This window comes from Amblyomma maculatum, chromosome 6 (genome assembly GCF_055883805.1).
Source record: "Amblyomma maculatum isolate TAMU_Amacu chromosome 6, ASM5588380v1, whole genome shotgun sequence".
In the NCBI taxonomy this organism is placed as follows: Eukaryota; Metazoa; Arthropoda; class Arachnida; order Ixodida; family Ixodidae; genus Amblyomma; species Amblyomma maculatum.
In genome coordinates, this window is record NC_139349.1 from 137,402,452 (window position 1) to 137,417,847 (window position 15,396).

Consider the following 15,396-nt stretch of genomic DNA (forward strand, 5'->3'; position numbering starts at 1 on the left):
GCGTTGTTTTTTTAGATTCGTCACTCGACACAACTTCATGAGTTTTACCGGGGCTAAAAAAACCAGTTTTATGCTGGCTTTCTGGCGATCCTTATGTGAACAGGGTATCACCCCAACCTATTGCGTTTCATTGTCTCTGCCTCTCCTTTCCACAAAGGCACCCAATACTGTACGCTGCGCCTTTTTGTCCTTTAAAATGCATTCCGCCACTGAAACAAAAAGGGTAGCCGGCGCCACCCAGACGGGCTGACTGCTTTATGAGGCTATACTGAACTGTGCATTAGCAGGACTTGTTTACGCATTACGAAAACAACCCTTACGGAAATGCCATATCTGGACTTATAAAAAAATATCCAGATCAGTTATATCAGGAATTGGGCAGATATGGTATATTAAGACAGATCTAGGCCAGATAAGGCATATCGCATATCAATCCGCAAACTTGCGTACGAAAATTTCATTCGCCCGAAGCTGGAATACGCATCTGCAATTTGGTCCCCTCATCAAATGTACTTAATTAACGAAATTGAATCCATCCAGAATCTCGCTGCCCGTTTTATATCTTCAAATTATGACTTTCGTTTCAGCATCAGCAGTATTAAGACATCTCTCGGTATCAGCCCTTTAGCCCTAAGACGCAACTTTTCTCGCCTATTCTGTTTCATAACCTGTACCACAACTTCCACCATCTCCGTGATTCTCTGTTAGTTCCACCATTGCGCACATCATCTCGTCTTTTCAACTTCATGAGCATCCAGCGCTTACATGGATCTACTAACGCCTTTAATAAGTCTTTTCTACCAGCCGCAATCCAAGAATGGAACCAGCTTCCCGAACACATTGTAACCGAACGTGACCCTACTAGATTTAAAGAACGCTTGACATGTCATTTCGCTTCATAACCGATTGTTTCCTCTTCCTTTTTATTTGCAGTGCCTCCTTCATTTGAATTGTTGTATTTGAGCATTTTGACTTTTTGTACCTATGTTTAGACCATGAACGGTTGTTATCTTTATGTGTTACCTCCCCCCCTTATGTAATACTCCACCCGGGGCCTTTAAGGGTATAATAAATGATGAAATGATGATGATGATCTGCCCAATTCCTGATTTCGAGTACCAGATAAGGCATATCTGGTCAGATATGCCTTATCAACCCAATTCCTGATTTAAAGATCTAGCCCGCATGGCAGGTAGGTTTTGAACAATAGATCTATATATCTGCATATCAACATAACACTTTATTACAACACACACAAAACAATTTCAGTATTCCAGCTAAATGCACGCTCAATCAAGTTTGCCAAGGGAAACCTGAATTTCCTCTTTTATTTCAAACCTTACAGGAAAATAGCTTTGAAACCACAGGTTTTCTTTTTTTCCTGCCTATATGAAATCACTCAAAGACGGTCCTGAATTACGTGTGTATACCAAGGGTCATAGACATGCTCATCCGTTAGCAAATATTGGGATTCTACTCATTTACGCGCGATACTGTAACAAACTAATGAGATACCTGAACAGAATAATGTCTACACGAGAAGCTAAACTGAAATACCTTAACTTATTAAATTAGATATTACATTTTTATTCTACTCTTTTACACACAGAGCTTTAACCAGTAAATGCTTTTAGTTCGAGCTGGTTTACTTGCGAAGCTAAATAAAATAAATGGCTAATAATCGAACTAGACTATTCAAATGGAATTTAAATGTTTGTCGACACCCGGAAAAGGTACCGCTAAACCGTAGGGCAATAAAACACACACTGCTAGGACTGCTGATAATACCTAAATCTTAGCAAAGTACATATAGGCTGTCAGGAAGTACTGGTGTTACCTTAAGCAGAGACTGCAGTGCAGAATGAGCGAACGCGCCTGACTCGGGGTTGGTTTTCAAATTAGGAGAGAAAACAAAAAAAAAGCATCTCCGATGGCGTTTGTCAAGACAGCGACAGCTCTGCCCCTAAACAAATCAAGCATGAAGCTACTAGGTAGTGCAAATAATAATAATAATAAACAACGAAGGACCCTATCCACCCACTGAAATTTGTCAAAATTGCTGGAGCGAAAGACAAATTAGAAAGGAAATGTACGGAAAAATATCACATACTGGCAATTACCATCCAATTTACTGAATGGAAAATTAATTTCCGTCAAAAAAATAAAATGAACAATATCCTGAGGCTGGCAAGTACTAGTTCCCGACAAGAAGTCTCACGCTCCCGGTTTTGGTGATCGGGCGTGAAGATGAGGCGGCACGATGAGGGTGCGATCAGACACAATGGTGAAGATTTGGCCGGGCTACCCAGGGCAGAAGCCCCGAAAAGCTCAATCGACCATCAGGTTCGCTGCCAAGGCTAGGGAGGCAGCTTCCACCCGCACTGGGACACAGTAATTTTCTCTGTGCCGACGGTCAGACTGAAGCTCTTGTAGGTTTGCTGCCGCATTTTTGTTACATTCACGCAGCGAACAGGCGCTGGCACACACACACACACACACCAGCATACACAACATGCAGCACGCCCGCCAGCCGCACCTAACTCCGATGTCTGCCACCGAAAAGGAATGAGATACCAAGTACTTAGGCGCACGGAGTTGAAAGGGGGAGGGGAAAGAAGCAAGCACACACAAAACGGAGAGCGCGAGGCCTACGCGGTATAGAGAGTGGCAGCGAGGAGGAGAGATGAAATGCGAGCCAGCGACGCAGGGGCCGGGCCGCCGCTGTCTGAGAGGGAACAGGGGAACGCGGGAGAGGAGGAGTCACTGTCTAGCCACTGCGGCCCTCGACGAAGCAACCGCCAGCTGTCTCTGAGGGTGAGTGACCGTCTGATAGCGCGGAGGGGGCCGTATACTGAACTGCCATCATTTTCTTAATATTTTGAATCGCTCAACTTAACCGACCATGCTTTTGTGCACCGGACTGCGGCCGCATTTTAAATGAAAATGCGAGTTAGTAGGCGGAAAGAGGAGCATGTAGCTATAACCCAGCGCCCTCCTGGATTAAGGAACACATGGTGTAATAATTATAGTGCAGCGAAATCTGCAGAATATTTGAAATATTAGGAGTCGCAGCTATTTCCTAAATTGGATACAATTAACACTAAGCATGCAGGCCATGCTGAGTGTAGAAAAACCGAAGCTCGACCACATGATGCCAATATTGGATATTTGCAGAAGGTAGACGAAGGCCATATATTGCTAATATACAAAAATATGGTGCCTACATAATTAAGGCCCCGATGAGGTTATATAAAGTCCTGTTGACGCCAGGCATATGGCCCTGGTCTGTCTATATAAGGTCATGAGATGCCATATATGCCATTTATCAGGCCACATAAGGTCGCGAGGATACCATATATGCCCCTGATCAAGCCATATAAGGTCTCGTTACCCGTTCAGATATGGATTATATGTTGCATGATATGGCCAAATCTGAGCCATATAAGGGCAACATTTTGCACATATATGACCTTATCTGGCCCAGATAAGGTCTTATTTGCTGCCTTATATATTTGTATCTGGCAGCATATGTTCCATATCTGGAGCAGATATGGGATTTCCGTAAGGGAAAGCCTGGCAACGCCTCTTTGCCCTAAATTTGGAGTGCCGAATCGAACGGAAAGTGTTTTGTTCTAGGTTCACAAGTCCAGCAAGCGTGTTTATCAGAGAAACGGAGGCTTAAGTCTAGGAACCGTACGCTGTTACCGAGAGGCACCTAATGGGTCAAAATCAAAGGGGCCAAGCAGTCTTCAAAACCGTCTAGAACTCAACCGACAGTTTCGCCACATGAACGCGTTGTCCTTTCAAGTAGATAATCATCTACATATCTTACGACCTTATAACATTGCGGCCCTCCATACGTGTAGTCAACGCATCATCACCCTCTCCTAAACACAAATCCCTCAAAACAAGCGCTACACACGAACCAATATGCGCAACTTATTGTTTTGTTACTGTCTGTGCTTTCCGAGTGCGCTACTTCTTAAAGAAGTATGGTAAAGCCTAGCGTATTGTCGAAGCATAGCTGTTTTTACTGTAGTTCTCTAATCGGCGTTCAGCATTGCGAATGACCACATAACGTTGGTAGAAAAATGGGATGAAATCACATGGCGACCGTAAGCCCGGCATGCACCGTGCGCGCTAAGTACCAACGCTGGACAGCCTGTCTCTGGACTAGCGCCAGCGAAGCGTTCGGCTCTGGCACCGAGATAATTATGGCGGAATGCATGGCTGTGTCGGAGTTTGATTTGATTTGTCTTTCGCCTGTTTTGTAGCAGTCTTTTACACGTTACAAAGTATAAGTAACAGACAACAATTTCAATTCTCCTATACGAAATTCTGCCGATCACAATATTCAGTTACAAACCCTGAAAAGTAACTGAAGAATGAAATTATAACGAAGCAAATCTGACGAGAGTAGACAAGCCGTATGGGAAAGTGCTGGAAGATATAGATATATACACACATATATATATATATATATATATATATATATATATATATATATATATATATATATATATATTGGCTGCACATCAACCATAGTTATGCGTAAAGAAAGTAAAAAATTCCTCTAAAGAAAAATGTTAGGCAAAGAGACACGATCTCCCCAGAACTATTCACAGCTTGCTTAGGACAAGTATTCAGAGACTTGGAATGGGAGGAGGTAGGAATAAGGGTAGATGAAGAATACCTCAGTAACCTGTGATTTGCTGATGACATTGCCTTGCTAAGTAAATCAGGAGATGAACTGCAAAGAATGATTGGTGTCCAAGACAGAAAAAGAAGAAAGGTAGGCTTGAAAATCAATATGCACGAGACTAAAGTAATGTTCAACAGCCTCGGAAAGGAACAGCAGTTTACGTTAGGGAGCGAAGCACTGGAAGTAGTAGGCGAATATGTCTGCTTAGGACAGGTAGTACCTGCAGATCCGGACCATGAAAAAGAAATAACAAGAAGAATAAGATTGGGATGGAGCGCATTTGGCAAGCACTCGCCGATTATGACTAGTAGCTTACCGGTACCGCTCAAGAGGAAAGTATACAGCAGTTGCACCTTACCTGCACTCACCTATGGGGCTGAAACGTGGAGCCTAACCAAGAAGGTTCTATTTAAGTTGAGGACAGCGCAGAGGGCCATGGAACGAAAAATGGTAGGGGTAACATTAAAAGATAGGAAGCGTGCAGGTTGTTTAGAGAAATAACTCAAGTTACTGACATTCTATAGGAATTCAGGAAGAAATGGGCATGGGCAGGACATGTTGTGCGAAGAGAGGATAACCGATAGTCGCTTAGGGTAACAAACTGGCTTCCAATTGAAAGAAAGCGTAGCAGGGGACGGCAGAAATTTGGGTGAGCGGATGAGGTTAAGACGTTCGCAGGAGTCAAGTGGATGCAGCTAGCACAGAACCGGGTTAATTGAAAAAATATGGGAGCGGCCTTCGCCCTGCAGTGGGTATAGTCAGGCTGATGATGATGATGATGATGATGATGAAGAAGTAACCCGGGGGTGAACTGTAAAGAATGATTGATGTCCTAGAAAGGAAAGGTAGAAAGGTTGGCTTGAAAATGAATATACAGAAGACTAAGGTAATGTTCAGCAGCCTTGGGAAAGAACAGCAGTTTACGTTAGGTAGCGAAACACTGGAAGTAGTAGGCGAAAATGTTTACTTCGGACTGGTAGTAGCCGCAGATCCGGACCATTAAAGAGAAATACCAAGGAGAATGCTATTGGCATGGAGCGCATTTGGCAAACACTCGAAGACTGCGACTAGCAGCTTAACGACATCTATACAAACGTTGCATCCTCTCTGTACTCACCTATGGGGCTGAAACGTGGATGCTAATTAAAATGAGGGTTCTGCTTAAGTTGAAGACAACGCAGAGGGCTATGGAACGAAAAATGACAACTGTAGCATTAGGAGATGGGAAGATGGCATAGTGGGTCAGAGAAATAACTCAAGTTTCTGACATTCTAGTGGAAATCAAGAAGGAATGGGCATGGACAGGACATGTAGTGCGACGAGAGGATAACCGACGGTCGCTTATGGTAACAAACTAGATTTCAAGGGAAGGAAAGCGCAGCAGGGTGCGGCAGAAAGTTAGGTTGGCAGATGAGGTTAAGAAGTTCGCAGGGTCAATTCATTATTGATATAAACAGCGCGAACACGAAAACAAGGGACAAGAAACACGAAAGCCACAGTACATGCGCATGTACTGTGGCTTTCGTGTTTCTTGTCCCTTGTTTTCGTGTTCGCGCTGTTTATATCAATAATGAATAAGTACCAACTCGCCCAACAAAGTACCTTCGCAGGGTCAAGTGGATGCAAATAGCACAGGACCGGGTTATAAGAAATATAAGAGAGGCCTTCGCCTTGCAGTGGGTATAGTCAGGCTGAAAATGAATCAGATTAAATTTTAAGAAAGCTGGAAAGAAACTGAATCTGGGTGGTCTACAAGGAGCTGTGCGGATTTCTGGATATTTTGAACATTACTAAACACTAACGCGAGTAGGGTTTCGAAGTTTTCGTTTCCAAGTTTTCACACGTTTCATCGTGGAGACAGGTTTTTACACTGAACACGCTCTGCGCTGTACTCGTGATGTGTGCGTTGTATTCTCAATGTAGACTTTAATATGGGACAACCTTTTTGCACTTTGTGCATGTATCTTCGCCCTCTTCACCTTGCCGCTCGTCAAGTCTCAAATATTCTATTGAGAATGAAATCAGCAACTAGATGTTTAAGTCACCAAGAGTCTAAAAAAGTGTCGAGTTGTTAACATATGGTCTCTTCAGCAGCTAACTCCCGATAGCTTGGATATAAGGCCAGACTCCAGAAGCCAGTTTCTTATTGAAGAGGACACATCTATAGCGCTTCTGCATGTTAACAAGATAATAAAAACCTGGTTGAAAATTATAATCGAATCCACGCGTGTTTCTTGCTTAGCAGACGATTTTCTGCCCGGCCCATCAAAGTGTATGACAATGAAATTCAGAGCAGCGTGGACAAAGCAATACGTTGTACATAACTCAGGAAGACACCCAAATGCCCACTGTCAGTGGCGAAACCAAGAATCGGAATAACTTATTTATTTTCCATACAAACATCCGGAGCTGGTGTAGGCTCTGCTTTTTTAATCTTGGTCTCTTCGAAGCTGCAGCTGTCAGGTGCAACACGTGAGGCGTGCGAGCTGCAGCAAGTTATGTCGGGTCCCCTGTGCGCGTATGAGATCGACACACGATCGAAATGCGGCAAACAAGGCCGCCCAAAGCGCGCGCTCTCCCAGTCGATTAGACCCAGGTGGAAGAAGCGAAATTGAACTGCAGTAAAAACAGATGCTGACACACTGAGCCCCAGCAAACGAAGCTGATGGGCACTAGCGTAAGTGCTAGTCTCGTTGGCGAATGTTTTTTTTAAAGCCCGTGCTGACCGCGGTACAAACATAATACAGCAACACACGCATCACAAGTGCCGAGAAAATTGTGGAAACGGCGCGACTCCGAATTCGAAACAGTTAAGCTTTAAATGAATTTAGAAACAATGAGCACACAATTAGCCGGAGCTACGAATTCCAACGAAACGTGCAGATGCAATGTTAGAAAAAAGCCCGCAAAACAGACGGAAATTGAACTCGTGGTGAACGTGTACGGCATACATGGATTGATATCCCATTCTCATGGAACGTTTCTGGTCATTCTGGACGAATAAAGTCTGGTCAGATTATGCTTTCTCTGGCATCAACAGAAACAAGCGGATTACCATCAGTAAGAATTTATCTCTGAAGGTTTCCTGTTATAACGACATGACAATGATAAGCTGTCGACAAGCTCAAGTCTTAGTTCTCTTAAAGCCAAGAAGGGAGCCAGTTTGTGCTGCATACTTGTAGCAGGCCCTTCTCAGGTCATAGCAAAGGACGGCTACTCCACGTGCGTTACAGATTTTCGTGCGACCCACCTGCGAATTTTAGTAAGATACACGCCTCGCATCCCTGAAGCGTTCCGACCAACGCCAGCCTGATTTAGATTACGGGTCCATAGGTTAAGTTTATCAGACGTCCTCTGTTCCTCTAGCTTTTGCTCTGTCAATTTACCCGTAGTCTTGTGCTACGCATGTTTCTTTTTTTTTTTTTATTAAGTCTGGTCTGCTCTGAACATCCGCGCTGTCAACGCTGACGCACTTAAGCGGCGCTACATCGGAGACGAATGGACGCGGGAGACGACCACTTCTCCGGGTGAAGCACAGCTAGGTGACACAGGTGTCAAAGGGTACAACAGATGCTCATAGTGTACATTTACAGGTTGCCCACGACCTCACAGTTACTCATCGTAGTGTAAATTTTTCGTTTCCTCTGTCCGTGTTGTAGGTTTTCTCGTTAAAACACGTCGTATTTAAAATTCGGCTATAGGTCTTCCGTTGTAAGCTAAATTTCGATAAAAGCTATATGTGAGTATATGTGGAGGAGGTATTTTACCGGGAAGGCAATCTTCATCGTCTGCGGCGGCAGGTAGGCTGGAGCGACGAAGTATTCTTGCGTTTCCGCATCCGAGGCGGTGCCATGTATCAGAATGGTGTCTTCTATGTCCGCCGTCAGGTTGAACTTCGAGCAACGTTCCAAGTCGGGAAGTAGGAAGGATTCAAGCCGTTGGTTGATTTTATCCAGCGGCCATGTCTGGTGCGCAATGCAAGCAAATAGGGAATACGATTCGGCTCAGTTGCAGAAGGTACCATTTCCCTTTTTGCAGGTGCTGCTCCCCGATAGAGCTAGCAACGTAAGAATGAAACGCATAAACTTAGAATTTCAGGTATAATATACTGCGCAGCAGTTCTTTATGACTGGCACGTGCATTGGTGGACACTCATATCCCCCAAAACACACTTCAACCTTCGCCGTGGCAAAGGCCGCTACGGCTACAGCTATCAATAAGAATATCCCAATCGCATAGCACACGACACGCATACTTGGTACAGTTTAATATCGATTGATAAAACATTACTTCAAAGGTTCGTTTTGTTACACGGCTTTTAGGGAGATTCCTGACTTAAACATTTTTGAAGGCAGTGAAAAAGAAGTTTGAAAGAATTTGGAGATTTTGAGAAGGAGTTTTGAGAATTTAGTCTGATATTTGAATGACAATGCTGCTGGTTTGTCTATTTTGCACTAACCGGAAGTACTGTCTAGCGCACTTACCTCTGACTCAAGAAGAATTTGTATTCGGAGAAATGAACAAAGTAATATCCAAAACGTGGGTAGTAATGCTTCAATAGAAGTTTGAAGCTCTTGTTTTGCCTAACATTATATATCTACATCAAAATATGACATAACCCCCAAACAAATTAAGTTTCCAGTTTAAATTGTTGGCAAGAATGAGCTCGAAAATGCAGTACACATTTACTGCTTTGTACGGAATGTGCATATTCCGGAACATGCTTATACTAATATGGCGCGAAAATTCTAATGTTTCAAAGCGCTTAGAGAACCATTCGGACGCTTGAAATTTTCTCTGCTTCATTAAACCTAATGAGTGCGTGCTAATTCATATATACACGGTCATGAATATTTGAGGGCCAGGTTTAGAAAAATTCCTATGTAAAATCTCCTACCCCATTCGAGTTGAAATAACATTCACAAAGTAGCAAAACATAGTCTACGTTATCTGATAAGTGATTCAACATCTCTACTTGCCCAGATGTTCCGAAATCGCGGGAAAACTGATCTCGGTGGCGTGCACAATTTTCGCAGAAGAGAGTCAAAAAGCTGTTTTGTCATGGTGCCTCATCTGTCGGGCAGCGAGGCAAGCTTGCCAACGGCCGGGATGGCGCGGTGCGACGCGCGCGCCCCTCGCGGCGGGAAGAACAGTTTGGTAGGGAGACGTGCGCCCGGCCATGCAGCGGAGACGCGGCGGATCTGCTGTGCGTGGGGCGCATTCGCCGTTCTTTCTTTCGATTCGCGGCATTCTATGGTTACAAATAAATTGCTAGGTTGCAGTCCTTGCATTGCTGCTGTTGCACACATTTTCACTGGCCTGATAAAATATTTTTCGCGTCACCGAATAAGCTTTACGACGAGAAGAGACCCTAAGTGCGAATCGCTGCCTTCCAACGAGCAGTGAGCTGGCAATCATGCCCGGATATTGCCGCGTCCAGATTTACCGCGAAGCATTTTTTTTCGAAAGAGGACACACTATACCTTCACCTGCATTAGCATCCTTTCTCAACCCGCAAAAAAAATAATAATAATATTTAAAGAAATTGGGCAACTCGCATCAGCGCTACTGGGACCGCCGTGCGCGCCCAGTGGGCCGCGCTCGTGAATGCAGTTGTTCATTGCATAATTTTTATGTATGCTGTCCTGTGGTCTATATTTCCCTGTCTACGATAGCTTGCATAAGCACCAGTACAATGCAGAGAGTAATCAACAGGAATGGGGCGTTCCAATGCGCATTTACTATGTCTTGCGCATTAGTTTCGCGAATTTACCTTGCCAACTTTTTTTTTTTTGCTTGCTTGCTTGCTTTCATTATTTTTTTCCTCCCTCTCAGCTCGTTCCTTTTTTTCTGTTCCTTCGCTGTCCGCTTCGTCCTCCTCTGTAGATGTGATTCAGGAGATGTCATTCCATACGCTTTATTCATTTAGTTGTGTTAATGACATTTCGATGTCTACTGAGCTGTTGAACCTCGAATGATAAGCTGTTTCTCGTGCGATACTGCTCAATCGAGACTGTAGTAGTAAATAAGTAAAAAAAAAATGAATCTTTTTTTTTTTACTTATTTGTGGACGCTCTGAACAGATCTGGCATTCATTACATGCCATCCTGCTCCAAACAAGTTGTCGAGCGGCTGACTGCCATCTGTTACCTTCCCCTGTCAAAACTTAATTTTGTGGCAGAGGACTTGAAAGTACCGTTAAAGAGGCATGAAGGATCGTTAAAAAAAACAAACGAAAGAAAACTAGCATTCAAGTCGGGATGAGGCAGGACGTTCTTTTGACGAAAAAGAAAATTAAGCATGCTACAATTCTGACATGTGACAGAGAGGAAGACATGCATGTGTATTGTAAACTGTAGAGCTTTTGTGCAGTGCTGTAAGGGAGTTTTCATTCTCATAGCTTTGTCGCTGTATCAGCGACCGCGTGCTATCTGCCATCCTTTCCTTAATCGTCGAGAAAAGTGGCAACCGCCTCACCAGAAAACAACTAAAGCTCTTCAAAACCCGTCTGCGTAATATAAGTGCCTGCGGCATTTTCAGGCCCCCGTAATCGCGTTCTAGAGTTTTCAGGCTTGTCGCTTTTTATTTTTTAGGCTTTGTTCTCTTCTCCGACTACAGCTTCATTCATTCCTATTCTTCTTCCATACTCGTTCCGTCCTTCTCGGCCGCTCGATTCCCAGCAGCTTTTTTTTTTTCTCACCCACCCCCGCCTGGGGCATTCAAGCTGGCCTTTGTGAAGCTCTACCACACTTGGGAGGAGGGGCGTTCACCACAAATGTTTTTTGTATTTTTCTACATTTTTACCGTGTTTTTTACGCCCGCCACCCTCCTACCCCCTTCGTTTTTTGCTCGGCCTTTTCCAACTGCGCGCGCTTCTCCCGTCGTCTTCCGTTTCGCGTGTTTCTAGCCTAGAAATAAACACCCAACGGGCGGCCAGGGCTCGTCCCTGTCTCTGCGTCTTGTGTTGTGTGGCTCTCGCATTGTTTGTGCTTCGCTACGTCGCTCGAGCTGGCTAAAACTGCTACCATTTCGCTGCGCAGGCCGCCTTTTTCAAGCGCGCGCCCTGCCCAGGCGGCCGCGCGTCTCCCTATCAAACTGTTCCGGCGCTCACTCGTGGCGCTGCCTGTTCGCCGCGAGTGCTGCCCCCTGGGTTTCTGCACGGTGCCTATATGAGCGTCCCCTTTGAAACGGGGTGGTAGCAGTAGCTATCATGCTCATTTTTCTACCTATATCTTAATTATTGATTTAGATTGGGTAACTAAGCCATCATTCTACTTATTAAATTTTTGTTTCTACATTACTAACATTATGTCACTTCTCTGCTTTTAAGCCACCAATCTTGCAGTCGTTTTTTGCTAGTTTCCACCGCCGGTTTGTTCACCCGGCCACTGGCATCTCTAAACCCCAGAGCTTCAGGAACAGTGACTGCGCCTGCATCAACATCAGGATGGATACCATTACATTGGAGTATAATATGATCAATTGTTTCACTGGAGTTACCACATACAGCACATGCGTCATCTTCATTGTTAAATTTCTTTTTGTAGCTGCGTGTTCTAAGGCACCCTGATCTAGCTTTAAAAAGTAGGGCACTGCCTCTTGAGTTATCAACGAAAACTTCCTTCCTGATCTGCCTTTTCCACTTTTGGTATAATTCCACACTGTTTCTTTTCCAACGAATTTATCCAATTTTTACCTTCTGTGTTTTTCGCCTGTTGCTTAACGCTCGTTATTTCTCCGTCTTTGTGACTAGAATACTTACTAGTTAGCTTCCTAGTTTTTTTCCTCCATTGTGAGTCAACGTTTTTTAAGTACAGGTATTTAAATCCTTTAGCTGCCCATCTGTTGCTGTCCAATTTCCTCAGGCGTTCCTCATATAATATTTTACTCTGAGCTTCCCGTACTTCGAACGATACCCAGCCCATATATCCCTGTACCGCCTCATTTGTGGTTTTGCCGTGGGCATCTAGTGCTAATCGTCCAACGGATCTCCAATTTATTTCTAATATCGACTGTACCTCTGATTGCAGGCACAAAACGGCATTTCCGAAAGCAAGTCCGGGCAGCATAATTCCTTTCCAAATACCCCTCAAAACTTGATATCTATTTTATCCCCACAATGCCTTATGCTTCATTATCCCGGCATTTCTTCGCCCTTTGGCCTTTAGTGATTGCTCATGGTTTCCAATGTATGCCGCTTTGTGTATCTGGCGCCATCTAGCAGCCAAGTTGAGTACAACCGCCATGCTGGTATGTGCGGTCCCATCTGCGGAACACGCATCAAGTTGCGCACATCGGCATCTCGGAGCTTTCGCATCTATGTTTTTCAGCAGCAGCAAAGTCATTCGGTCAGAAATTACCAATATTTATGCTCCTGACGACTTTATGCTCCTGACATGACGACTTAATCTGACCACCTGAATACGTTTCCCGTCGCAGCGATCGCCGTTACAAGGTTGGAACCGCTAATGCTGTACCAAAGCGTTTTTTCAGTCTTACCTTCCCCGGACATTGTTAAGTGGTACCGTCTTCTATCTAACATTGCAGCCATTGAAGATAAGCAGCGTTTTCGCGATGCGCTAGCTAATTTTGTTTATTCTGAAATAAATTGAGTTTGCGCTCTTATAACATTCACTGTATTTTATGTACTGCTGTATGCTATGTAGCCTACTCCCTTCCGTAATGCCATTGGCCCTGAAGGTAGAATAACTAAAATAAATAAATCGGATTTCAGCGGTACTACATGACTCAACCACCTTTTTGCCAGTATGTGCGTAGAATGGCGATGAATTGTCGATGGCGGGGGACCTGCTATCCTGCAATTTCTTTGACTGGCCGCTAGCTGGGTTTGTCTGAGGCGGTCGTCATGCTGTCATCCAGATGAAAGGGAAGCTGGAATACTTATAAAATAGTGACGTTAAATTATGCCCTTAATGACCTCAGCAAAAATTGCTTTTATCAACAATTATATCCCATTTGTCGTCGAGAAATTTGCTTATTTCAAGAAATCACTGCTGTTCCTATGACTATATTTCGATTAGTTATCCGCAGCAAAAGTTTACGAAATGCGTATTTTAAAACATTTTGCGCTGTTTCAATAAATAATGTTGACAACCAATTTATTAAGCATCGTTCTCTTCAAGTGGGACACGTTCTTTCATACTATCATGAACCTCAGGTGGCTGCATCGAAATAGTTTATCTTTCCCAGGTGACATCTCGTAAATGCTTGCCGCAAGGAATACCTCCCCAAAGGCTACCGTTGCTGCAGTGATATTCAGTTTTTCCGGTCCCTTCTCTACAAACACAGTGTTCCGAACGCGCACGAAAGGCTGCTAAGGCAAAAAACAGTCGATTGGGCGTTGAAAATCAGAGGCTGCTCTCTTCATACAAAATGAAAGAGTTGCAACTGGAACAGCGTAGAACGACGTATGCGCATACCATCGCTGTTAACATTTTAGTTCTGTTACTCATTTCCTTTTGGCTGTAATTTTCTTGTTAATTCGAACAACTGAATAGAGAAAAAGATTTTGTTAGCCGCGGCACCTCTTAGCAGCTGAACTGCGACCGGCGGAATAAAGGACCAAAACAAAAACAGGGATGGGGTATGTAAAAGGGTACAAACTATAAAGAAGCCTAAAGATAGTGCATCGCTCGCATCATCTAACCAGCTTAGACACTTTTCGTCTATTAAAGACACTTTGTGTGCAAAAGACTAGGACCGCATGAGCTTTCTCCGTAGAATGTCCTGGAGCCCCCGCTGCTATCAATGCGTCCTTACATACCAGAGAGGAGGAACGGTGCCGTGCACTCCGGTTCGAGGCTATTTTCCTCCTCGCCGGGAAAACAGACTATACCGCAAAACCTCTCACCTGGTATTTCGGGTGTGCCTGTAGTACCATGAAGCCAATGATCCTGGCGATGTAGGACCAAATCTGGTAAAGAAGGCTTGGAGGCCGAGTGAATATTTGAATGGCGTCCATGACGCGTTCCCTTGGAACCACGTACGCCTGCGCAGCCCACGGAAAGAATGGAAAAGCTCTTATAAACGACTATATTCTGCCATTTGACACTTGTGCGACAAAGAGCCAGACAGCCAATAATTTGCACAAGCTCTCAACAGAAATTGGTCACAAGGCATGAACTGGCTAAGCTGTCCCTCTGACTTCTCTTCCATCCCTTTCTTGTTCTCACTCAAAAAAAGGAAAAAAAAACATTGAGGTGAACGCTATCGAAGTGCGAATTGCAGGTCTCACATTTATCTGCGTTTCGGCTACCACTCGAGTGATGGAAGGCTCGTCGGTGACGAGTCCCAACACTCCGATACAGGCGGGTGCGCTCACGTAGTCCAGGTAATAGCCCTCGTTGTAGAAGAACAGATGCGACGCCGAGTTGGGAAGCTATCCGTCGCCAGGGTTCTCGAACTCGCCTTCGATCTGCACGCAGCCAATAAATAAAAGCAGTACTGCGGAGCCCAACCCTTTGTTCCGTGTAATGCAGTGTGTTCTCGCATTCTGGGCTCAGAGTTTCAAGGCCGCTGACGTCGGAGACCGACGCTAACATGGCACCTACCTTGAGAATTCCGGAGTAGGTGAGCAAAATCGGATTCTCTTGCCCTCGCTCCACGATGACGTCCTCGGGCGAGAAGACAATGGGAAGGATTTGTATCTGATAAAGAGAAGAGTTATGCGTTAT

General features: G+C 44.4%; 1 pseudogene; it reads right to left on the minus strand.

The window, feature by feature from the left end:
* Positions 1-15,396, minus strand: part of LOC146186854 (sperm-specific sodium:proton exchanger-like) — a 40,523-nt pseudogene that overhangs the window by 1,804 nt on the left and 23,323 nt on the right.